At 38.0% G+C, this 25,310-nt stretch overlaps 1 protein-coding gene across 3 annotated transcripts in view; it reads right to left on the reverse strand.

The window, feature by feature from the left end:
• rarab (retinoic acid receptor, alpha b) overlaps positions 1-25,310 on the reverse strand; it is a 129,720-nt gene that overhangs the window by 76,541 nt on the left and 27,869 nt on the right. For 2 of the 3 annotated variants that reach the window (XM_084135663.1, XM_084135662.1), the window contains exon 2: positions 14,320-14,391. The gene's annotated coding sequence lies outside the window, so the exon portion shown is untranslated. Of the gene's footprint in view, positions 1-14,319; positions 14,392-22,572; positions 22,755-25,310 lie in introns of those variants that run through there. The other variant, XM_084135664.1, reaches the window with a different exon arrangement.

Raw genomic sequence — 25,310 nt, forward strand, 5'->3', positions numbered from 1 at the left:
GGTCTGTAAAGCTTGTCTGAGTTAGCATCAGTAAAACCCCATGTTCATAATAATATTTAAAATCTAATTGATGTTCTTAGTAAGAAGTACCAATAACAGTGTAGTATTCTCAGCTCTGTTCTATATTTAAATCAGAATTTCCACAAATATCCAGAGAAAACGCAAAAAGTCTGCCTAGTCAAATTGTCACCCTGCTCTGTAGATATCATTATCAGTACTAGCCATTGAAAAACCTATAACCCATATTAAACAGTGTTAATCACTACAGACCACACATAGATTAGATACAATGACTGCTGAACTCTGGCTTAATAACCATAGGAATGTGTTCTCCATTCTTACGGTCTAACTGACAGACATCTGGAACATTACAATACATCCAGTTTGACATCATACCTCAGAAAGAATGTAAATAAACTGAGAAATTAGAGAAAGAAAGACTGCAAATTTACACTCAGGGCCTGTTCTTGAGCACTGAACCCAGCTTGACAGCGTGGGAAAATGCTGCCAAGGTCTTCCCCAGTGAGCTTGTTAACTGTAGAGTTCCCTCAGGAACACGGAGCAGGATCTTCACACAGACCGTCTGTCAGAAACCCTCATTAACACTATCTATCTGGGCATAACCTGAAAATGCGAGAGCGCAAACTGTAAGGAGGAGGAAAAACACTGTTTGAAGAACCAGTGATGAGCAAAAAAACAAACAAACAAAAAAAACAGATAGTGTCTATCTGTAATCAGTCTGTCTGTCTACAAGCCAGTCGTGCTTCATCCCCATCCTAGCGTCTATTTATCCGCAACTCTCAGGTCCATTTGTATGACCATATCTGGCGTCTTTCTGCTCGACTCTACCCATCTATTCTCAGGACTACACAACAGATACGAAATATTGCACAAGTAAATCTACTTCAAACATTCTCCCATATGGAATATGGATTATGAATCTCCCTGAAGGCATGCAGAGCATCATGGATGTACCGCTCGAAGGCGGAATGAGAAACTGAGAGAAAAAGTATAAAAAGAAGGCAGCAAGAGGGAGAGATCAAAGCCGAGAAAGAGAGAGTGAAGATACCTTATTGTGCTGCACGCGGCTCTCAAATCTCACTCATACATTATTAAACGGCGTACTAAGTAGGTTAAACCCCACTGGTCCCCTTTACATAGCAATGAACTCACTAATTCAAACTAATTCAATGCCAGAGAGTGTGTGAGAACGGGTGATAAAGAGAGATTTGAGGACTCATATTTGTGTGAAAGACAGATAGACACAAATGAAGACACCAAGAAGGAAAAAGAGTAGCTATACATTTATGTAAAACGTTTCAGTGAGACGGTGGAACAGTTTTAAGCATAAACTCACTAGATGTTATTAGATTTATGACAAGAAACAATATCAAGTAAATAAAGCTTTTACACGACTGTTAGATTTGAGGCTAATCTATATGCTAGTGTTCTCCTAAGAGTTGAAAAAATTCATCTTTAGCAGATAAAACATTTAAAATGTAATGCAAATACCTTTGAAATGTTCAGTCTTTTTCTTCCGTAAAAAATGGACCAAAAATATTGATGACTCATCCACTAAAAAGTTTGGTACAATCAAATGCTTTAAAGAATGAGAATGTCCCTCTCTCTAATGCCAAAGCAATTAGCAATCATGGTTTAGGCTTGTTAAAGTCTATTGGATTTATAATAAAGTAATTCATATTTTGTTCAGCTAGAACACATTAAATTGATCAAAAATGACAGTAAAGACATTATGTTACAAAAGATTTATGTTTAAATGCTGTTCTATCTATATCCATTCTTTCTATTCATAAAAGTATCATAAAAGAAATGTATCTCAGTCTCCACAAAAATATTAAGCAGCACAACTGTTTTCAATAATAACAATAAGAAAAGTTTCCTGAGCAGCAAATCATCATATTATAATGATTTCTGAAGGATCATGTGACTGAAGACTGGAGTAATGATGCTGAAAATACAGCTTTGACATCACAGGAATAAATAAATAAATTTGATTCTAAATTGTAATAACATTTTTAAGACTTCTTTCAAAAACACACACACAAAAAAACAATTACTGACAGTTAACTTTTGAACGGTAGTGTACATGTCATTATGTCCTGTTCAAACTTCAATCAGCACATGTAAGAAAAATGTGCTTCCTAAGAGATTTTGCTGGATCTTCATGAAACTACATTTACATACCCATTACACGTTGATATAAACACGAGCAGTGCATAACACACAGTTAGAATAAAAACACTCGCCAGCTGAGGTGTCAGGCATAATCAGAGGTGCTTATGTTCACTATAGTGAATAAGGGACACACATACACACTAATAATCTGACAATGAAAGTGTGGGTGAAGGCACACTAGTTCCCATGCAAGTCATAGACGCAAGACTTGAAGGTGATGCACAGCTCAGCAAAAACACTGACATGCACACACTCAGAGTGAGAAACTCATGTTTCATACCAAACCATCAGAAATGCCCTCTATTTACACACACACACACACACACACACACACACACACACACACACACACACACACACACACACACACACAGGATTCCTTTATTACTTCAACATTTGCAATGTTGTTAAAATCATATGGAATGGATTTTTTTTCTTTTTCATTTTTAACAGTTTTATAAATATGTCTTTAAAATGTTACCATCTAAAATCTATTTAAGGTCAGTTTGCTCATACATGTACTTTCGATCTGATGAACAAAAGGCATGCAATGTCAATAAACCATGTATATTTGTATGGAAGATGATGTATCATTAGAAATCTAGACCTCAGTCATAAATTATCAATCTTTGACATCATTCATTCATCATGCATGCTCTTCAGCAATGTGCCTTCACAATCTCATCTTATAAATGTTTTAGTACTTACCTTAACCAGCACCACATGAATCTCATGCAATTGTGTGTGTGTGTGTGTGTGTGTGTGTACATATTTAGGCTGTATATCTGCTGAAATATACACATTTGTGTACACGTATGTGTTTCAAAACATGGTGTTTGGTTGTCTCTTGACTATTGGTTGACTATTTTTGAATGACAACAGGGCAAAGAAATGGCATATCTTGAGGCGATGATGAGAAAACAAAGCCTGAGTCTGTGTGTGAGAGAACAGATGATCTGGCAGACTGAGGGAAATGTGCAATAACAAAAGGTCAAGGTTTGTGGCCCAAGATTCAGGAACCTTGACCTTTGCTATTTCAACATAACTGAGAGAGACATGTGGACCTACTTTAGGAGCTTACACACACACACATATGCATGCACAAACACAGACACACACAAACTTCAGAGTTTCCTTTTCACTTTCCGAAGTTGCCTGTGGCATTAGTCCATGTCTCACATATTTGCAGTAATGAATGACTTAAATGTCAGAGTTAGTGAAAGCAACATTCAGCAACAGTGGTACAGACTGCCAACAGTATTTATTGTACACTGTGATGTAACATTTAAAATGACTGATTTAAGGTTGTTGTTTTTTTCCCCAAGACAACATTTTAATAAGTATTTATCAGTTTTCAGCCATAACTTGAAAATAAATATCAGACAGAATTTTAATATCAGTACATCTCTAAAATAACTATTTTGTTGAGCATGCTTTAGTACCACTACGACGTCTTTAAAGGTTACATTGCTACAAACACCACTTATCTTTCTAGGGTCTCAAAGTATCACTCATCCCAAAAAAAACAAAAAAAACACACACACAATGATATATGACGTCTGGGCCGACTGCTTTCTTGCTACAAACAGACCAAAACCACTTGGGAAGAAACCGCCCTTATAAAACACTCCCTAATCTGACCGTCATTTACTCCGCACACACATATAGATATAAAAACTCCCTCAATACATGTATGCAGCCAAACTATACAGTCGGACACAAAACTATATGTGAGGGGAGGAATATTAGAGGAAAGTGACACTCTTTCCAGGAGAAAACTCCTCTGGGGACACTTAAGTGTGCTGCAAGAAACGTTAGGCCAACAGTCCTTGGAAAGAGACCACACATTAAAGGGGAGTAAGAGTTAGAGTATCTGGCAACCTTTCAAAAGAAAGAACAGGGTGTGTAAACATATTGCAAGGCAAGTAGAGAGAAACAAAATTAAGGGAACTGGCAATCTTCCTGACACATTTTATGGAGTAAGTGGATTGATTGAATTAGCTTTCCTGTAGCTCAAACAGTAGAGCGTTGGCTTGCAACGCCAAGGTCATGGGTTCGATTCTCAGGGAAAGCAAGAACTGGTAAAAATGTGTACCTTGAAATGCAATGTAAGTCGCTTTGGATAAAAGCGTCTGCCAAATGCATAAATGTAAATGTAATGAATCAGCCAATGGAAGTTTAGAGTTAAAGGATCTGGCTGCTGTCTAGACCACAAACGGAGGGGGTTTTGAATGCCGTCCCCAAGGACTTCCTGGACTTGGACTGCTGGACTCATTGATTAGCATTTGTTCAAGGCCAGAGGTCAATACTTTGTACTTGGCATGGCCGTGTCTACAAGCGCCACTGTCAGATAAAGTACTTGCTGAACACACACAGAGAGAGAGAGAGAAAAACACAATTTCCTCTCTGAAATAAAAGGTTGTTTTTTGCTTCAATGTCTTTTTGTTAAAGATGTCTCTGTTCATTAGCATTAGCCATTAGAGAGCCATGAGAGAGAGAGAGAGAGAGAGAGGGAGGTGGGGGAGAAGGGGGGGAAAGACAGAGAACGAGAGAGATGATGAAAGTCCATAGCCCAGTAATGGGCTCTATTTCCCCTTCCCCTCGTCCATTAAGACAGCCAAATGAAATGAAGGGAAATGAATTGAGACGGCAGACATGTGGTAAAGGAGACAAGTGGGAGAGAGGGAGGGTTCGAGAGTGAGAGAGGGGAGGTAGTTTCAAAGGTCATTACTATAGGTATGAGATGAGCAGAGGTAATAAATCTACTCACTAAACGAGGACTATCACCTTTATGAGGGAGAGAGAGCTAAATGCATGTGTACGCCATGCATATAGAGCGTGCCAAGGGAGCGTTTCAATTAGACGGGAAGAAAGGCTTGATCTATAGATACACATGTGATCACTATTCACTCAATGCATTTGCAGCCTGCATGTTAGGAGCAGGCCTATCCTTACAAAAACATGTTTGTTACCATGTTTTCTGTCCACTACCATGATATCAACTTGGAATGCACCGATATTGAAATGCTGACAAATATGCAGATAATTATTTTCATGTTATAGCTGATAAAATTGCTAAATTAATGTTTAAATTAATGGTTAAAGGTGAAGTAATCGTGTTTAACCAAAACAAAAACACCCCTCCCTTCATTGCTCTGCCCCCAAAATGCACGAACATGCAATGCAAGAGTGCATGTCTTTTTATCATAGCTGAAGCAAAGCACACACACACCTATTTGAGAAAAGGTTTCTGACTGGATGGTGAGTGTCTGTAGGTGGTCAGTAAGATTAATAGCATCCATCAATATAAGAAAGAATGTATCCAAAATTCCTAAGTACCAGTTGTTATGGTACATAATTGTAGAATTAATAAAGATATCAATACACATCCATATGCTTTAATGAAGACACAATCATTGAACTGATATGACTAATACTAAAATTAGTGACTAATTTTGGTGACTGGAACACAAATCGTCACCTTCCTAAAATAATTTCATTTTAGAATCTAATTATGAGTGTTGAATTAAAGGAATAAGAGAGAAAATACTATATACATGCCTCTACACATGTATATGTTTCCATGGTAACCAAAAGCTATATAAAAATCTTTAGTTGGTCTCATAGGCCTATTATTTTCTGTGATCTCCCACCTAAACTGTTTCCCAGAAACCCAAGGGTGTCCTCTTGTTACCAGGTGATCTTTTTAAAGGTCTTTCCATTAGTGCCCATCAAGAACATGGTGTTGACTTCTCTCTTTTGCTTTTTTTCTCCTCTTCCTTACAAAGTCAACCATGGCACACATAACCCTATTACTGAGGGGCTTCAATATCAGGACGCCAGGATACTGGTGAAAATGAGAGAGAGAGAGAGAGAGAGAGAGAGACAGAGAGAGAGAGAGAGAGAGAGAATTGAAAAATCACATAAAAATTTCCATCCACCAAAGAAGACGAAGAGAAAATGGTCACTTCTTGATAAACTGCCGCCAAATATTGTTAAGAAAAATCTAAGTTGCTGCTGTATATGTCATTGGGGTGTTTTCGTATACATCATAAATGACTTGCGCCTCAGCTCAGAGCGTGCAGACGAAACACAATAAATGCAGTCATGTTATCTTTGTGTACGGAGGCATCCGCCTGCTGTTCGGGAACACTGTCATTTAATACAGTTCTGGGAGGTAATTATACTGAACCACTTTGACGACAGACTTTGCTCAGATATTTCAGAACTTCAGAATGACCAAAACTCCATTTCAGATGCTGTGCAACGAGATCGATCCACTGGTTAGTCCAGTTATGCCGTCCCATCGCAAAGTCACATGACTTTTTTGATGCGCATCGAGGAATTTATTTAATAAATGTGTTTCCATAGTAGTTTATTAGCATGTCTTCTTATTCAATAAAAAAATGTATCTCCCTCAATTGAGTGCAATCAGCACATTCTTTTTTATGTGTATTTTTTTAATTAATTTATGCGCATCTCTAAGTTTTTTATGCAATATTCCAAAGTCCCCATACAATAGGTGGATATAACTTAGCAATTGGTGATAAAATGATGACAAAAGCAATTCTGAAGTCATTTGAAAGTTTAATAATGAAGACACCAAGTTTAATAAAATTAAGTTCACATTTGTGTACACTACCACTCAAAAGTTTGGGGTCGATAAGATTTTTTATGTTTTAAAAAAAAAGAAGGCTCTTATGCTCACTAAGGCTGCATTTATTGGCTCAGAAATGCTGTAAAACTGTAATATTGTGAAATATTATTACAATTTAAAATAACAGGTTTTTTTTATTTTAATATTCTAAAATGTAAATTATTCCTGTGATGCAAAGCTGAATTTTCATTATCGTTACTCCAGTCTTCAGTGTCACATGATCTTTCAGAAATCATTCTAATATGATTATTTGGTGCTCAAGAAACATTTATAATTATGATGATCAGTGTTGAAAACAGTTGCTGCTTAATATACGTGTAGAAGATGTGGAACAGCGAATAAGTCATATGGACTACTTTTATGCTGCTTTCTTATAATTTTTGAAGCTTGACAGCCCCTGGTTACCATTCACTATCAATATCTGAATATCTCCTTTTATGGTCTATGGGGGAACAAAGTCATACAGGTGTGGAACGACATGAGGATTAGTAAATGACAGCAGAATTTTAATCTTTGGTTGTACTATGCCTTTTTGCAATGTTTATTATTTCTTTGTTTATCATGCCAAAAAACACTTTTTAAAATACTGAATCACAAAAAAATGAAAGAGAGAGAGAGAGAGAAAAGAAGGACAAGAACCTCAGCTAAGAAAGATAAGAGGTATGACTGGCTGAGAGAAATGAGGACACTGGTCAGAGAAAGAGAGAGCGATAGAAAAGAAAGAGAAAGAAAGAGAGAGAGAGAGAGAGATATACACATGACACAAAGGTCTACTCACACTGTAAGGAATAAGGGTGTCTTCTGTAGGAGGGTGATGGGCACATGCAAATGGCTTTTACCCCACCGAACGATATTGGATTCTGGGAAACCCATCTGTTACGTGGCGCCCACACCAGAGAATAATACGCGGAAGACGGCGCTGGAGGAGGGTGGAAGAGGCCGGGGCAGAGGAGAGGGGGGGCAGATGATAGATAGCAGTCTGAGTTTTAATCAGCACTGCGCCTCTAGCGCTTTCTGCCCGCCTCACCGAGGCTTATCCGTCAAGCAGCTCACATGACCCTAACTCAGGAGAGAGGAACTCTTTCCCCCTCATGCATACCTAACCTCCCTCCTCCCTTCAACTCCTTCCACCCCAGAGAGAGAGAGAGAGAGAGAGAGAGAGAGAGACGGGGGAATATCTTCTCGCACCATCTCACCGAAACCGCACTAAAAGGCACCGGCTTTAAGGCCGAGGTACAGTGTTTCAGCACGGAGGGTCGAACTGTTTCACCTTATCTCAAAATTACACAGGAAACAGATCTTACCGTGAGTGATATATCATCGCACTGAAGTGTAGAGTGAAAATTCTACTTTTTATCTGCACATTTTTGAGATGAGACTGGGGAAATGATCTTAAAGCGAGGACAGACTCAATACAATCATGCTTATTAGCATTGGAAAGCTAATTAAAAACAAGCGAAAAAGCAGAGACATACGCCTCCGTTGGCACATGAAACAGCATCATCTATCACAGCAGCGGGGCCCGATAGCAATGAAAGCCATATCTCTGGGTTAGGTAGATGAAACGGTGGGCTGAGTCTGGAGTAACAAAGGCATATCATTTCACATGACTGATACAGCTATAAGGCTTTAATATGGTTTGGAACGCTTCTCCTCCTAATGATGCTATTACCGGCAATAACCAAACCCCCTCCGATAGCTTTGGCACAAACAGCATGCCGCCCCATAAACCAAGTCTGCAACTCTTAACCCTTTCACGCCTTAGAAGATATTTGGACAAGAAACACTAAAACTAAAAGAATTTGAGAGAAAAAATATTTCGTGTACATTAAAGACAGTGTCCAAAAGTAACACATTGTCAAAGTAAATACTGACCAACTGAGCTCTGGCTTGCCATTTGGTCTGTTCATTTTCTTTGCAAAATAATGCATGGTATAAATAGCACAAAGCACCAGATTTACTGGCCATTTTCTTTATGAAACTGTGAATTTATAATATTTATAATATATACATTTAAAAATATATATTTATGACCAGTAATTTTCACCATTGACAGGTTTATAAAACATACATTTTATTAATTAAATAGATTTTTTTATTTACGTGCACAGAAAGAGCTTAATAACTCTTCAAAAGTTTAGAGTCAAAAAGATTTTTGAAGGAAATAAATACTTTTATTCAGCATTAATTAAAGGATGCATTCCTTTGATTCAAATTTACAGTAAAGACAATTATAATAAAATATTTCTACAAATAAATGCTATGCTTTTGAACTTCCTATCCATTAAAGAATCCTGAAAAACTATATCAGTTTCCACAAAATTATGAAGCGGCACAACTGTTTTTAAAGGGATACTCCACTTTTTTTGGAAATAGGCTCATTTTACAACTCCCCCAGAGTTAAACAGTTGAGTCTTACCGTTTTCTAATCCATTCAGCCGAACTCCGGGTCTGGCTGTACCACTTTTAGCATAGCTTAGCATAGATCATTGAATCGGACAGGACTATTAGCATCTCTCTCAAAAAAATGACCAAAGAGTTTCGATATTTTTCCTATTTAAAACTTGACTCTTCTGTAGTTACATCGTGTACTAAGACCGACGGAAAATGAAAAGTTGCGATTTTCTAGGCTGATATGGCTAGGAACTATACTCTCATTCCTGCGTAATAATCAATAAACTTTGCTGTCGTACCATGGGTGCAGCAGGCGTAATGATATGACGCAGCGCCTGAAAATAGTCCCCAGCTCAGTAACTTCCAACGTGACCGGAACTAAGTTTGTCTAACCTATTAGACCTATTTTCAGGCGCTGCGTCATATCATTACGCCTGCTGCACCCATGGTATGGCAGCAAAGTTTCTTGATTATTACGCAGGAATGAGAGTATAGTTCCTAGTAGGGCTGTCAATCGATAATTTTTTTTAATCGCGATTAATCGCATGATTGCATGAGTTAACTCGCGATTAATCGCATTTAATCACACTTTTTTTTATTTGTTCTAAATGTACCTTAAATTAATACTTTTCAAGTTTGTAATACTCTAAATCAACATGGGCATGGATAAATATGGATGCTTTATGCAAATGTATGTTTATTATTGAAACCATAGTCAATATAGAGCATGAAGACGAGACGAGATGTTTCATAGGTCATAGATGTTTTTCAAAGAACTTGTTCATGTCTATTAGACACATGTAGAAAGAACAAAGAAATGCCAGGTTCCCATTACTTCTCTTTCTTTGCACTGAGCAATTTACTAACACAAACATTTATTTTTGCATGACAGGGCAGCTCTTCTGAAAATGCTAAATGTACATTTATTATTTATTATTACATTAGTTTGTCTCTCTCTGTGCCCATTTTGATGAAGCTAAATTCTCAATAAAACTGTTTTCATTGGTATATTTTACGGTTTCTGTTGTCAGACAACGGAATGAATTTGAAATGGTGACTGAAACGCGACCCATTAAGACATAACCAGCTCTCCCTTCCAAGATGTTAAGTTAATTTGCACAAAAATCCTGATAATCGAGCCGTCGTCTGATGAAATCAAATACACATAATTTCGGCTATACTTGCATGTAAAATTAGAGAAGCAACATAATATCTGTGTTTAACTGAATTAAAGCGCTGCTCCTCCGTGCGAGACGCAGAGAGAGAGAGAGAGAGAGGGAGAGAGAGAGAGAGAGGCGCGCGCGCGCTGGGAGAGCAGTACCGGTAGATTCTCAGAAACTAAATAACGTTTGGGCGCTTTGTTGAAGGGAAAAAAATAGCTAAAGGGGTGTATCTCCATTTCTCCAACTAGGGGTTGGGCCACGGGTCAAACAGAAAATATGCGCTGCGTTAATCGCCCGTTAAAAAAAAATTAGTGCCGTTAATATGATTTTGCGTTAACGCGTTATTAACGCGCTAACTTTGACGGCCCTAGTTCCTAGCCATATCAGCCTAGAAAATCGCAACTTTACATTTTCCGTCAGTCTTAGTACACGATGTAACTACAGAAGAGTCAAGTTTTAAATAGGAAAAATATCGAAACTCTTTGGTCATTTTTTTGAGAGAGATGCTAATGGTCCTGTCCGATTCAATTATCTATGCTAAGCTATGCTAAAAGTGGTACTGCGAGACCCGGAGATCGGCTGAATGGATTCGAAAACGGTAAGACCGTTTCGACCAAAAAAAAGTGGAGTATCCCTTTAACACCGATAATAACAAATGTTACTTGAGCACAAAATCAGTATATCCATATAAATGCAGTTTCATGGTATATTTATGGCTAGTAAAATGTCATCTGCTATTTGGCAGGTTTTCACAAAAAAATATTTTGGACTCTGCTTTAATGTGAATGTGTATTGATGGCACAGGATGAGACAACTGCTCATGTTCTGAGTGTGATTTGTAATCACATACTGTACATTAATCACATTAGCATTTCAGGAAACAAAAGTAGCTTTTTACAGTAAAATAAGTAACCCTACACATATATACAATAATACACTATCCACTGTTATACACAGTGCATATTGAGTCATTCCAGTCTTCATTTTGCTAAGCAGACAAGATGTCTGCTTAGCAAAATGAAGACTGGAATGACTCAATATCATCGAGGCCTGATCAAATATCAAACTCGAATGAATGTCGACCACAATGACAACATTCTAAAACAGCATGTCACCTCTAAATTCAGTTCCCAACTTCAATAAATTCAACAATCCCTACAAATCAACATCCCTACAAATCGCTGAACATGCATCACGAGCGGGCTTCCTAAATTTATGTCAGCCAGCTGTTAGGTGCCAAAACAAGCCTCTATCATACAATCCTTCATTACGACAGCCCGTAGGATCATCATATTATTCCAAATCCCTGGTGTCTGAAAGAACGATCGCTTGTGTCAGATACTGAAAATGGCAGAAAGCTGCAGCCTGCTTTTTGATTCTTTCTGGGCGCAAAGTAGAACAAGTGTGCCTGCCAGCGCTGTCATTACCCTTGGCTTCAATTAACATCAAATGAACATCAAAACTAAAATAGCCTGATTTAAAGAAGCCAGCAGCAACCGAGCAGAGCGGGTGCACGTTAAAGCATTTATGCAGTCGAGCTATAGGGAGAGAGATCCACTTGTTTGCCAGACCGTATGCATGAGAGGACACACACTGACAAGACTGAGCGATGTTTTCACAAGCAAATGAAGAGGGAGGTCTTGATATTTTGAGTGGGCCTGAAGAGACAGAGAGCATGCTGCATTGCACAGACAGAGCGCGGTTCTCTTGGCATCGCTTAGAACTTTTTCTGGTAACGGCACTCGCTTGATTTTGAGCAACGACAACAATTACATCCTTTTGCTGCTGCGTGCAGTTTTTGAGTCTGACCCACGAATCCCTCAAACTCGAGCAGCCAAAACCAATCTCCTCTCAACATTTTTTATATTACTCCTCTCAGCATGCATGAGATGTCTTTTTCAAGTGCAGCAACTTCAAAGCGAGGACGAGAGTCCCAGTGGGAACGAGGAGGAAGTAGAGAAGATAACATTGAAGTGTTTGGGGTGATGCGCGTTCGCCAAGTTCCCTCCGCTGATCCGCAGGGGAACCACTCTGAGAGGAGAAACCACATGCTTTCTTGTCTTATAAAGGATGTAAACTACATGCTAATGAGCGAAAGAGACAATAAATAATTTGCAATGTTTTTTTAGGAGCTGACAAGGCATTGTTGGGTCTTTATGCTCCTTTTGATGTGAATCTGGTTTGCTTTTTGTTATCGAGAACTAATTAAACGCCTTGTGAATTGCATTGTACAGAAATAAAAGTACAGTAAAGCACATTTAAAAAGTTTAAGCAACAGTCCACTCAAAAATGTGTCATAATTTACTCACCCTCATGTTGTTCCAAACCAGAATGGCTTTATTTCTTCTGTGGAACATGAGAACTGTTTGTGTCAATGGGGACCAAAACAACATGGACACCATTGACTTTCATTGTACAGAAGGAAAAAACTCGATAAATATATTAAAAATATTTTGTGTTCCACAAAAGAAAGAAAGTATATTTTATTTCTTAAATACAATGATTTTGAATACAAGTCAAAATCTTGAGGCTACAAAACCTGAACTAAAAAGACTGCAAACTACTTAATATTAATATTTAAACAACAAACTACTTAATATTCAGCAATATTATTGATTTGGCTGCACTGACACTATCCGATAAGAACTGAACTGAGCAGGAAGATGACATCACGATTTTCTCCAGAGCTGCTTTATAGTTAAATTGAACTCATTTCATCATTGGTGAACTTTATACAGCTATTGAACGGAAATATCAACACTGTACTGACCTCAGCTGAACAATAATACTATTGTCTTTTTAAAATAAGTACAATGTACTTAATTGTGTTCATGTTGTATTGTAAAACACATGTGCTGCTATTGAGGTGTGATACAGGTAAGGTTAGGGACAGGTGTGGTGGTATGGGTGGGTTTAAGGGTGGGTTAAGGTGTAAGGCAAGGGTCAACAGTGTAATTACAAATGTAATTACATGAATTAATTACAGCTGTAATTACATGTAGGTATTTTCAAAATATAAGTACAATGTAAAACATGTATGTACACAATAAATCCATTGTATCAAATTATTAATTTCAATGTAAGTACATAGTACTTAAAGCCACTTAATATAAAGTGGGACCAATAAGGATGATTAGATTACTCACTCCTGTTTTCTTTTTGTTTATAATGTCTCTGCACTGCTGCCCGACACTTTGCAAAATATTGCAACAGAAAACACACAAGTTAAAAGCTTTTAACACTTTACATGTAGTTACTGTAGTAATAGCTATACATTATGCACAATTACATGCAACTAACCCTAAACCATACCCCAATCCTAACCCCATAGTAAGTACATGTAGTTAATTATTATTACACAGTACTTAAATGCATAATTACACTAACACGGACACCTTAAAATAAAGCTCAAGCGTAAACAAAGCAACTCACACAAAATCACATAAAATATAAAATATTTCCATTTTGAAAAATGTTCAATTCAACCACAACCATATTCACTTTATATATATTGGTCTTTTAACTGTGGCATGGGCACGTCCCAACTGTCCATACCCAAATCTACATCTACAGTCAACTCAATTCATTTTCAGGAAGATTTGTATCCATTTTAGCGTTCTGCATGTGTGCTAACAGAGCTGTGCTGTGTGACTAGGAGTGACATGATTTATAGTGATGGATTTTGGAGGAGGGAAACAGACTCCACATGAAGCTCATATCCTGGTTGGCGTTCGAAACGCTCTTTAAGATGCTACAATCTGATTAGAAGCTACATGGAAATAAAATATGACAACCATCCATTTTCTCTGTTCTTTTTTGACGCCAACTCACTTATTCCCCATTTCTTCTGCTGTCGAATTCTTTAAGAAGGGGCCAAATAAAACAGCTTTAATAACTGAGTAGAGTTACCTGCTGCTGGATTTCTCGGTCTTAAATCTCTTCAGACAGTCACAGGAACAGCACCACACCAGAGAGAAACACCTGAAAGAGAAAAAGAGAACGGGATATAGATTTAGGGCACCGGGTACAGATATGAGAGGATATACTCTCTGGCCCATCAGTCATCCACGCACCAATTGAAACTGATAAAGATGTTTCATTTTTTATTCTTTAAGGAAGAGGCTTAGAGTGAAAAGGGAAGTAGCATGAGACACATAAGAATGACAACCATAATAATACTGCCACATAAAATCAAAGCTAACAAATCTATACATTATGTGTCACGATATTACAATTCTGTAAGGTTATTCAATGTAAAGAAATTTTACTTTTACTTAATCGTTTTGCACAATTATTTTTTTTAGCTTGTTCATAGTTTGGATTTTGGTCGAATGGAAATAACTGAGCGTGTGTCTTTTTACATGCTTGCAGTGAATTGTTGCAAATCTGCTTTTTTTCAAAACTAAAACTAAAATTCAAAATTGTTGGCATGACAATATCAACACTGTTTTTTACCTGATAATACAATTTAGAAAAAAATTTAATAAATCAAAGTTAGGGGCAGAAAAAAAACATTGCCTATCGCTTTTCCCCCACCCTTAATTTTAACCTATAGCACACTTGTAAAACATCAGATGCATTAATAAATAATTCATTCATTGACTTCAAAGGTTCTTGCGCCTGTCAAATAATATTCCAGTGAAGTCAGTTAAAAGACCCTCTTGTCATCTGGTGACAGGCTTTGTGATTTATAAACGAGGTGACAACAAAGAGTCATGTGTTTCAGACAGTTTGAAGGTCTTGATTCATGGATTACTGAAGCTTATTTTAGAGGTCAAACTCATCAGGAGGATTGCAGCTACATATCAGATATATAGAAGGAGGAAACAGAAGAAGTGCAAGAGATGGAAGAGCGTGATTTTTCAATCCCTGACATTTCCTGTCTCATCATGTGCTCATGCTTATTGTGTTTGAACGCTTAGTAAGAAAAATGTGACAGCGAAGGAAAAGTAGTGTGTGTGTGTGTGTGTGTGTGTGTGCCGGAGAGATTGTCCTCAACCACCCTGACAACACTAAGTGTACTTTGAGAGTGTTAAGCTGAAGTAACGTCAGACTACTCTCTTATTCCAGCAAACTTGGAGTAAAAAATAGATATACACTACCTTTTGTACATGTGTGTACGTTTACAGGTAACTGCAGTTTGTCATTTGGTAACCTGGGCCCTGTTTGTTACCAAATTATACCAATTACCCAAAATTATAAAACACAACACTTTTGTTTTTGCCCCCATTTTTCATGAGCTGAACTCAAAGATCTTAAGACTTTTTTCGGTTTGCATAACCAAAGATTTTTCTGCACAAACTGTCAGAAACCGTCTCAGGGAAGCTCATCTGCATACTCGTCGTCCTCATCGGGGTCTCGACCTGACTGCAGTTCGTCGTCGGAACCGACTTGAGTGGGCAAATGCTCACATTCGATGGCGTCTGGCACTTTGGAGAGGTATTCTCTTCACAGATGAATCCCGGTTCTCACTGTACAGGGCAGACAGCGTGTATGGCGTCGTGTGTGTGAGCGGTTTGCTGATGCCAACGTTGGGGTTATGGTACGGGCAGGCGTATGTTATGGACAACGAACACAGGTGCATTTTATTGATGGCATTTTGAATGCACAGAGATACCGTGACGAGATCCTGAGGCCCATTGTTGTGCCATTCATCCATGACCATAACCTCATGTTGCAGCATGGTAATGCACAGCCCCATGTTGCAAGGATCTGTACACAATTCCTGGAAGCTGAAAACATCCCAGTTCTTGCATGGCCAGCACCGGACATGTCACCCATTGAGCATGTTTGGGATGCTCTGGATCGGCGTATATGACAGCGTGTTCCAGGTCCTGCCAATATCCAGCAACTTCGCACAGTCATTGAAGATGAGTGGACCAACATTCCACAGGCCACAATCAACAACCTGATCAACTGCGAAGGAGATGTGTTGCACTGTGTGAGGCAAATGGTGGTCACACCAGATACTGACTGGTTTTCAGACCCAAAACAAAAGTTCGAGGCAAAAACAAAAGTGTTGCGTTTATAATTTTGTTTAGTGTATATTTCTTAACAATTGCAAGATAGAAATGACACGTGCAACTTTATGAAATGTTTCAACAAAGTTATCTTTGTATTCGAGTTGGTTTCATATGCTTAAAACCTTTTAAAAAAACATATTCAAGACAAATTTAAATCTAATGATTCTAGAATTGTCATGTGATATAAAGTGTACACATACGGACACATTTACCCAAAGAAACTTACACTGCATTCAAGCTACATTGCTTTTTCAATGCATGCATTCCCTGGAAACTGAACCCATGATTTTAGGGTTGCTAGCACCATGCTTACAGTTTAAGCTACAGAAAGGCTTTTTGAAAATAATAAAATGACAAAATGCAGAAATCATCAAGCACTGTGTCTGCTAAATCTGTCCTCATTAATCCGAAAGAATCTGATTAGTTGAAAGTTACCTGTCCACTCCTTCTCAACTCAAAATCTGAAACAAGGTGCCAGTGATGGACCTTCAAGAGCAGTTTGAAATGTCGCTTCACGCAGCGCTGAGGCCACATGTGCCGTCTACTCAGTCTGACAAAGCTTTGTCAGCAGGTCACCTGTTCTGTCCAAGTGCTCTGCTATCAACAGTGGTCTCCTCACCCGTCCCGACCTTCAGATGGTGCTTTGTGTACAGAGTGCGTGACATTTTAAAGAGGTGACAGCAATAGCGCAATGAAACACAGTGTTGTTCCCAACACATCAGATTCCTTTTATTTCTGTTATATTAAAAGCCAACTGTCTCTGGTAGACAGGAGCTCTTCCAGGCTTTCCTGACATCTCTATCAAGCAGAAGCTGGCACTCATTGTTTTGGCACGTCACCTTGGAATAGACATCCAGGGTTAAAATGACGATACATTACAGGTACTAACACAACAAATATTAGCATGATGAGTAAATACTCTATATTTGAAATAATACAGTAATACAATTTCCCCATTGAAACCTGGTCACAAGTCACAAGTCAGAGTCACAAGTCTTTATAGAAGCACTGGCACAATTTCTGATAAAACTGAGAGAAAACTATCCTTTATATGCTAATATGCCAAAGGTTGCCAGACACTTTGGAATTTATTAGTTGTCTGCACAGAGAGAGAGAGAGAGAGAGAGAGAGAGAGAGAGAGAGAGAGAGAGAGAGAGAGAGAGAGAGAGAGAGTGAGTAAAGAACAAAAGAGAACAGGGGGGACAACAGAGAAGTGTGGGCTACAATCTGAATGAGTAAAAGGGTAAGCAATAGGGGCATAACATATTTGTTTTTAGGAGGAGTGGATTAGACAGACAGAAAAAAAAAGATTCTAGAAGACAAATTGTCATAGCAGGATGACCACTGACATCCACCCATCATTTCCTAATGGATGATGACCCTGTAAAGGCTAAAGGTCACCCTTATCCCCCCCCAACCTGGCCTATCTAAATAGGACCACCCTCTAGTGACACAAGATGAAGCACCTCTACCCAGTGAACTCTGTAAAACAATCTTCTATAGTGGGGGTCCAATTGAGATAGACTGGGAGGTCTTGGGGGGGGGGGGGGAGTGTATTTCTGTATGCATAAGAAAGAAAGGAGGGAGGTGGAGAAAAAGATATAGAGACGGACACAGAAATAAAGAGAGATATAAACAGATATGTAAAAGACTGGCAATACAAATGTCACATGAGTAAGAGTGTATATCTTTCAACGGGGTGACTTTCGGTTGTGTGTATTCTTTATGTCAACACCTGTCCAAAATAGCAATCTAAAAATCCCAAGCAGATGGGCTCCTTCACTAAATGACACACAGGAGGGGGAAATGGACCAATCCATATAACATAATGGAAAAACAGCCACCAAACTCAAATGTCAAGAGATCTTTCATCCAGACAATTGACTCACCTTAAAATGGGTGTAATTTTCTGTAGCAACAAATGGAACAAAATCGAGAAAGGAAAAGAAAAAGCTTCTTAACAGATTTCAAAACACTCATTTTGCCAAGATCCCTTTTAAAGCAACTCTAGTGCACTCGGCAGCCATATTGGTTATACGCCTCATAATATGCACTTGAATGGGGAAAGACTAAAACCTCTAAAACTGTCAATGTTATGTTTAAACAACAAATTTCATATCAGGCACACAATCTACAAACAACAGTTCCATATTCATACAACTCAAAAGCACAAAAAAAAAAAAAAAAATACATATGCGCATTTCCCCACCAGCATATAAAAAAATTGCCAGCCACTGCCAGCATTTATGGTCATTTTCACAAAACACTTATGACCCCTAGAATACTTTGTTGTATGAATATCTATTAGGCTATTAGGCTAACTGAAATAAAACCATGCCAATCTCTAGGTATGGTGAAGGGTGTGTGATGATGTGGGGCTATTTTAATTCCAAGGCCAAGGGATCTTTATCAGGATGCATAGTATCCTGGATCCATGAAGTAATTGGCCTTTAAAAATAAAAATCTGCCTGCCTCTATGGGAATTTAACATAGGGGTGTCCAGACTTATGCACCCTGTATTTTAAGGAAGAACATTTATTTATTTACGATACATTATTCATTCACAAAGAAAATTGGTGTCCTTAAAGGTTGGATTTTTCCTATTTTTTTTAATTAAGGCATTAAGTTCAATTTCCAAAAGATGATTTTTTATTCCTCTTTTTAGTCAACTTTAGCATGGGTGTCTAAACTTATGCATAGCACTGTATATATATATATATATATATATATATATATATATATATATATATATATATATATATATATATACACATACACATACACATACATATATACATACACACACACATTATTTTATAATATAACATAATAAGTTGTGATCGACAGGACTTAGAATGACAAAAAGACTTTGCTTGCTACTACCGTTTACTACTAGAGTTTGCTATGGGAGAATATTATACCGGAAGCTCACATAACACTGATATTCTAGCAGAAATACGTAGGCAATCAGCAAGTGTGCATGTTTTTCCACCCAGCAACAGTCAAGCAGTCTCACCCTAAACTCACGCCATTGGTTGAGCCTGAAGCTGACAAGTCGGCCAGCTCAAACAAATAGAAATTTTGAAATTGCAAAAGAGCCTCAATTTTTACACTGAATGGCTTGAAGAAGTCTATAGACAAACTGGGACAAAAAAAGCATTTTGTCATTGAAAAAAGATATAGCTACCTTCACCCTTAAAATCTGTTTAACTCCATCACTAGCATCATTGACAAGAACTGCAAAAATAGCAAATCTTTTCAAACAGGTTTCCTGAACAATGTTGCTGTCTGTCATTGGTCAAGTCAGACAGATAGCCCCGCCCTAAATTCAAACAATTGGTTGAGTCAGTGTTGCTATGTGGGCTGGTCGGAATGCTCAAACAAATAATTTGAAAGCGCTACAGAGCCACACTGTTTTTTGCCAACGAATGATTGCCTTGCAGTTGTACAAAGTACTACAAAATTACAATATATAATATATAATATATATATATATATATATATATATATATATATATATTTTTTTTTTTTTATTTTTTTTAACAAAATCTACCAACTAAACAGACAGAGGGTGAGAAAGACAATCCAGATACACACATTCCCAACCGGCAGACAGGTCTGAAGACAGGGAGCATCACCTATGTCATCTGTGGCGAAAGGCCATGCCACACCTCCCGTGGTAGCCATAACTGTAGCCTAAAATAAGCCGTGAGTAACAGCAGCCGGGCCAACAGGGACGAAGCGGGTGACTAAACACGACATGGTGCTGGCTTTAGCCGAGATGAGAGGAGAGAGGGGATGAATCACGGGAACAGGCGATCCCTGGAGGAAAGCCCCTGCACTCAGAACACTCCGTCCTTGGGAGCTGAGGATTGATGGGAATCGAGTGATAAAAATCAAACTGTCCTTGAGTCCCCTGAGCCTGAGACATGGACGTACTTGCTGAAGTGTGTGCCGCAGTGACATGTTTCCCCCGTGGGTTCAGAGGCTGATGCAGGATAGGCCTGTGTCAGGCTTTTGTCTGAACCCTTACTCCAGCCATCAGCGGTAAGATGTATTAGGAAGGGAGGCGGATTTGGAAATGAGGCGTAAGATTGAATAGTTGTTTTTAAAGGAACGGGTCAGGCGAGGTGTTTCGGTAAAGAGGGGAGGGAGTGGTGCTGACCAATACAATACAGTCCTACATAATGAGAGAGCATGTCAGGGTATCGGAAAAGTCTCTGTAAGTGTAAAAAAGTCAAGCTGCATGTTTCGTAGCACAATAATGAGGGAAATTATTATATAGAAATAAAGCGTGAATGTATATATCTAATTTGAAATCAGGAAGCGTGTTGCAGATGCTCTGAATACCAAACCGCCCATACACAAAAGAAATATATGTAAATATATTTTAAAGTGTCAAAAATATATGTGGCATAATATTCCAAATACATTGACGTTGTCCACTTATATTTATCATTTTGAAATATATTCTGAAATATAACAAAAATATATGATGTTAAGTGTGAAACATATTTACATTTATAACATGTAATGTAAAATATATGACAAAATATATGGTCATAAAATGTTTAGCTTGCTAAAGAAGGGTCGAAAATGTATTTTGATCATAGTAATTCCTCTACCTTTTCCCCAATACACAACAGTAGGCTACCATATTTCACTACTGTATTATGACACACAGCTATAATAAATACTGTACTTACATTTAAATGACTGCAATGTAAAATGACAGATAGTTGCTTTCCTAGGACTATTAGGCCATATTAGGTGGCACGTACCTAACACTAAGTGCAATTATTAGATTTATTGTTGTTTTATTGACATCTTTCCTGAAGTCATTTAAATATTGAAAATATGCACAATATTTATGATGCAAGTATAACAGTGACACTCCAACAGTGAAGTACACTTAAACAATAGATAGAACTCAGTGTCTAACACTGCATACACACACTATTAAATAACTGTATTCAATTCTGTAAAAATAGGGGAAAAAAACTCTGCATTCTGTGTGTTATTTCCTACATAAAATTGTCATTTTAGGCCAATAAAGTCAGCAAAGGGGCAGCCATGGCCTACTGGTTAGGGCTTCGGGCTTCGGGCTTGTAACCGAAGGGTTGCCGGTTCGATCCCCGACCAGTAGGAAAAATGTGGGTGGGTGAAGTAGAGCACTGCTCTCCCATGCCAAGTGGTCTATCTAAAAAAATACATTGAAAATGTGTTGTTTGTTTGTGAAAATGTTGACTTTTTAAATTTCAAAATATATTTACATATATTTAACTAAAATATATTTATTGGGCCAATTTCAAATATTTGTATATATTCCAAAAATATATTCTGAAAATATATTTCAAATACATTTCTTTTGTGTATGGGTGCCCTCATTTTTGGATGATCGTTGAAAGCTGGTTATTCGATAGATGAGCGCTTATCCTTTTATTGTCTGTGGGACAGCATGCAGCAGTTAGTGGTCTAAAGATCTTACAACATCAGGGTAATAAAGCGCTTGAAAGATCAAAAGAAGGTGTAACGTTAGTGTGCATGGATCACTGAGTCTGTCCAACGTATAGTATAAAATCAATATTCTGAGCAAAGCTTTAAAGGGATAGTTCACCTAAAAATGAAAATTCTGTCATAATTTTTTCATCCTTATGTCCAAACCTGCATGAAATTCTTGATATTTTGAAGAATGTTTCTGTGACTGTCCATAAAATGAAAGTCAGAGGGGTCCAATGTTGAACATCCTTCAACATTGTCCTCAGTTAGGGTGATGCAAGCACCTCAGGTCAACACACCTTTTGCGTTCCATCAGAAGCATCCCTTTACTCAAGCCACACCTCAAACTTAAACAATCCACCTTCAGAGTGCTAGGATTACATGACGGTCAAATTTACACAGGACGGTCAAATTTACACAGGACAAACAGTGTGTGTATGCTCCAAACAGAACAAACTACAACCAAGATATACTCTCAATTCAGTAATTTTGTTTAATTGTATGAAAGTCTGTCCCTACAAATCAGTAAAGTGCCTCAATGGTCTATAATAAATTGTCAATGGTGTAAGTAGCTGTATTGAATTCCTACTAAGCACAAATCACAAAAGACACACACACACACACAGACTTTTCTACATACCAGAAGATGTGCGGCTCAAGCCAGTGACCGCACATAGTGGCACTCCAGCCTGAGCAGGTACATCTCTTTAATAGGATGCTATCGACCAGCTACCCAGACTCCACTACATGCAGATCGATTCTCTGCCCAGAAATAGCCTCTGGAGACTGAGCTCCGAGGAAGCGTGGTACTGTGTGTACGCTTGAATACTAGACTGCATTTCTGAGATCCACTGCTGTACTTTCTGTTTTGTGTGTCTCTGAAAGGTGAGGAAACCACATCTTAGAAAAGATTGTAAACAACCTGGTGCTGCAGGTGAATTTGAGACTTACTTGAGATTTACTTAAAGGGTTAGTTCACCCAAAAATGAAAATACTGTCATAATTTACTGTCGTTCCAAACCCATAAGACTATCGTTTATCTTCGGCACACAAATGAAATCTGAGCGATTTCTGTGCCTTCGTTCATAGTCTATGCAACTATCATTTTGATGCTTCAAAAGGTTCATAAAGAGACCGTAAAACTAACCTATATGAATCAAGCGGTTTAGTCAAAATTTTCTGAAGAGACTATTGAATTTAGGCTTTTATTTACATTCAGTGTAACAATTACACATTTTGTTTACATCTATTTATGTAAACAAAATAGGCTATATGTTTGACTGATCAGCTCTATTTGGAGAGGACTAGTTTTTGTGAAACGCAAATCCAGTCCAAACTGAGCAAGTCTGTTTTCCTCAAACAACCTCTGCAAAAGTTACCTGTAAATTAACTTTTTCAAAAATTCTAGTTAGAGCTACTTTGTGCTTCTTCATTGTGCACTTTGACCTTTTATCAACTTTATGGGTAAAACAAGTTTGTAGCACAGGGACCTACGTTCTGCTGTCATCCTGTGTGACGTAAAAAGAAAAATAAATTCATAAGGAGATGAACCGTGTTTTCTTTGTGTTTTTCTGCAAAGTTTGGGGTGGCACATAAAATGAATTCTAGATGGAAACATTAAGATGCAAATCCATTTTTTCAAAATGTATAGAACGTCTTTTGACTAAATAAAAGTCACAGTTTTCCCAAGAGGCAACAACTTGCATTTCTATTTTGTGTAAATACAGGCATGGAAACATACAAACTGCTCAGTAGCAGTAGTAGCAGTGTCAGGTATTCATTAATTTCTCCCCTATATCAAATTGTATCATGTATATGTCTGGTTTATTTCATGGCAAATGCATCTAGATCACATGACTATCCAGAACGCCCACATCCAGGGAATAGACACTCCAATCTTAGTAAAAAAATACTAATTCTCATTTTCCCAATGCCATACTGAATCAGTACATGAGATCCCCACCTCAAACGTTGTTTGGAAATCTAATCCTTTCTGAATAGTGCTATTGGCCGTTTCTAGGATCTATGACACATCAGAGCTCAGAAACCTTTCCTTTGCAAAAGCTAATCACAGCCAGATTGTGTTTCATTTTAGGAGCTCCGTTAGTGTGTAGAAAACCTGAGCATTGAAGAGCGAGGCGTTACTAATCTCATCGTTTTAGCCAAAGCTGTATTTTTTTTCAAAAACTCTGGAAAGTGGGGCAGTGAGCTGTGCCATGAAAAATTGAAACTTTCCCCCCTCCGGGCCCATGAGCATAAATAGAGAGGCCTTCGTCAGTCTTTCCCCTCCTTTCTGTCCCCCTAGTAACATCAATCCTTCTCTCAGACTTGCGCTATCATTGTGCGAAGGTGAGGATTAAAGCGGGATTAAAAACTGGAAACTTTTGCCCTGCTCAGGGAACCAGATTTCCCAGATTATAGATCAGCCTCTGTCTGCGGGTGGTGTTGACAGGAGCATTGTTCATTTGTCTGTGAGTACTCAGTTCAGGTCTTTATAAGAACGTCTTTCAAAGAAAGCCCTAAAGACATTTGAGATGACAGGAACACCAGTGCAATGGCTCTGGTTAACTAACAGATGTTACATAAAAATGTGAAGAATACAGGTTCCTGCATTCTCTAGCGTGGAGGGTAGTTAAGAAGTCTTCGAAGTAGTTTAGAGACGAAAACAACAGCTTCAACACAACATCCTTGATAGTGAATGTTGTTGTTTTTTTGGAATCTTTACCAGGAGTAATACTGCTGCTAAATCTTTTAAAATATAACTACCCTGGCCTACTGAGTTTTTTAAACGTCACACCACTTAAAAGGAACAGCTAACTCAAAAATGAAAATTCACCCTGAACCTCATCATTCAAACCTGAATGCAAAAGGAGATTTCATAGTGACCAATGACTGTCAAGCTGCTCAAAGGACAAAAAAATACCCACTATAAAAGCAACGTTAAAATAGTCCATATATCTTGTGCACTGTATTGCAAAGTCCTCTGAAGCTATATAATCTTTTTTTGTGATGAACAGACTGAAAACCATTTTTCACTCACAAATCAAATCATTCATGCAAATCATTATGCAGCTCTCAAATTAAATATGGTGCACATTTCGCACCATGACGCTTGGTAACAAAACACACGAGAATGAATTATGTTTGACGGTGTTAATGTATAACCTGCATCGTAAACGGCATATTTGTTTTGAGAGCCGCATAATGATGTGCATGAATGATTTGATTTGAGAGTAAATAATGACTTAAATTTCATTTTGTTCTTACAAAGTAATCATACGGACGTGGAATACAGCACATGAGTCATATAGACTACTTTTATGGTGCTTTTTATTGTGCTTGACAGCTGAAGGTCACTCTTGTTGTATGAAAAATAGA

This window comes from Abramis brama (genome assembly GCF_963993115.1).
Source record: "Abramis brama genome assembly, chromosome: 1".
Classification (NCBI taxonomy): domain Eukaryota; kingdom Metazoa; phylum Chordata; class Actinopteri; order Cypriniformes; family Leuciscidae; genus Abramis; species Abramis brama.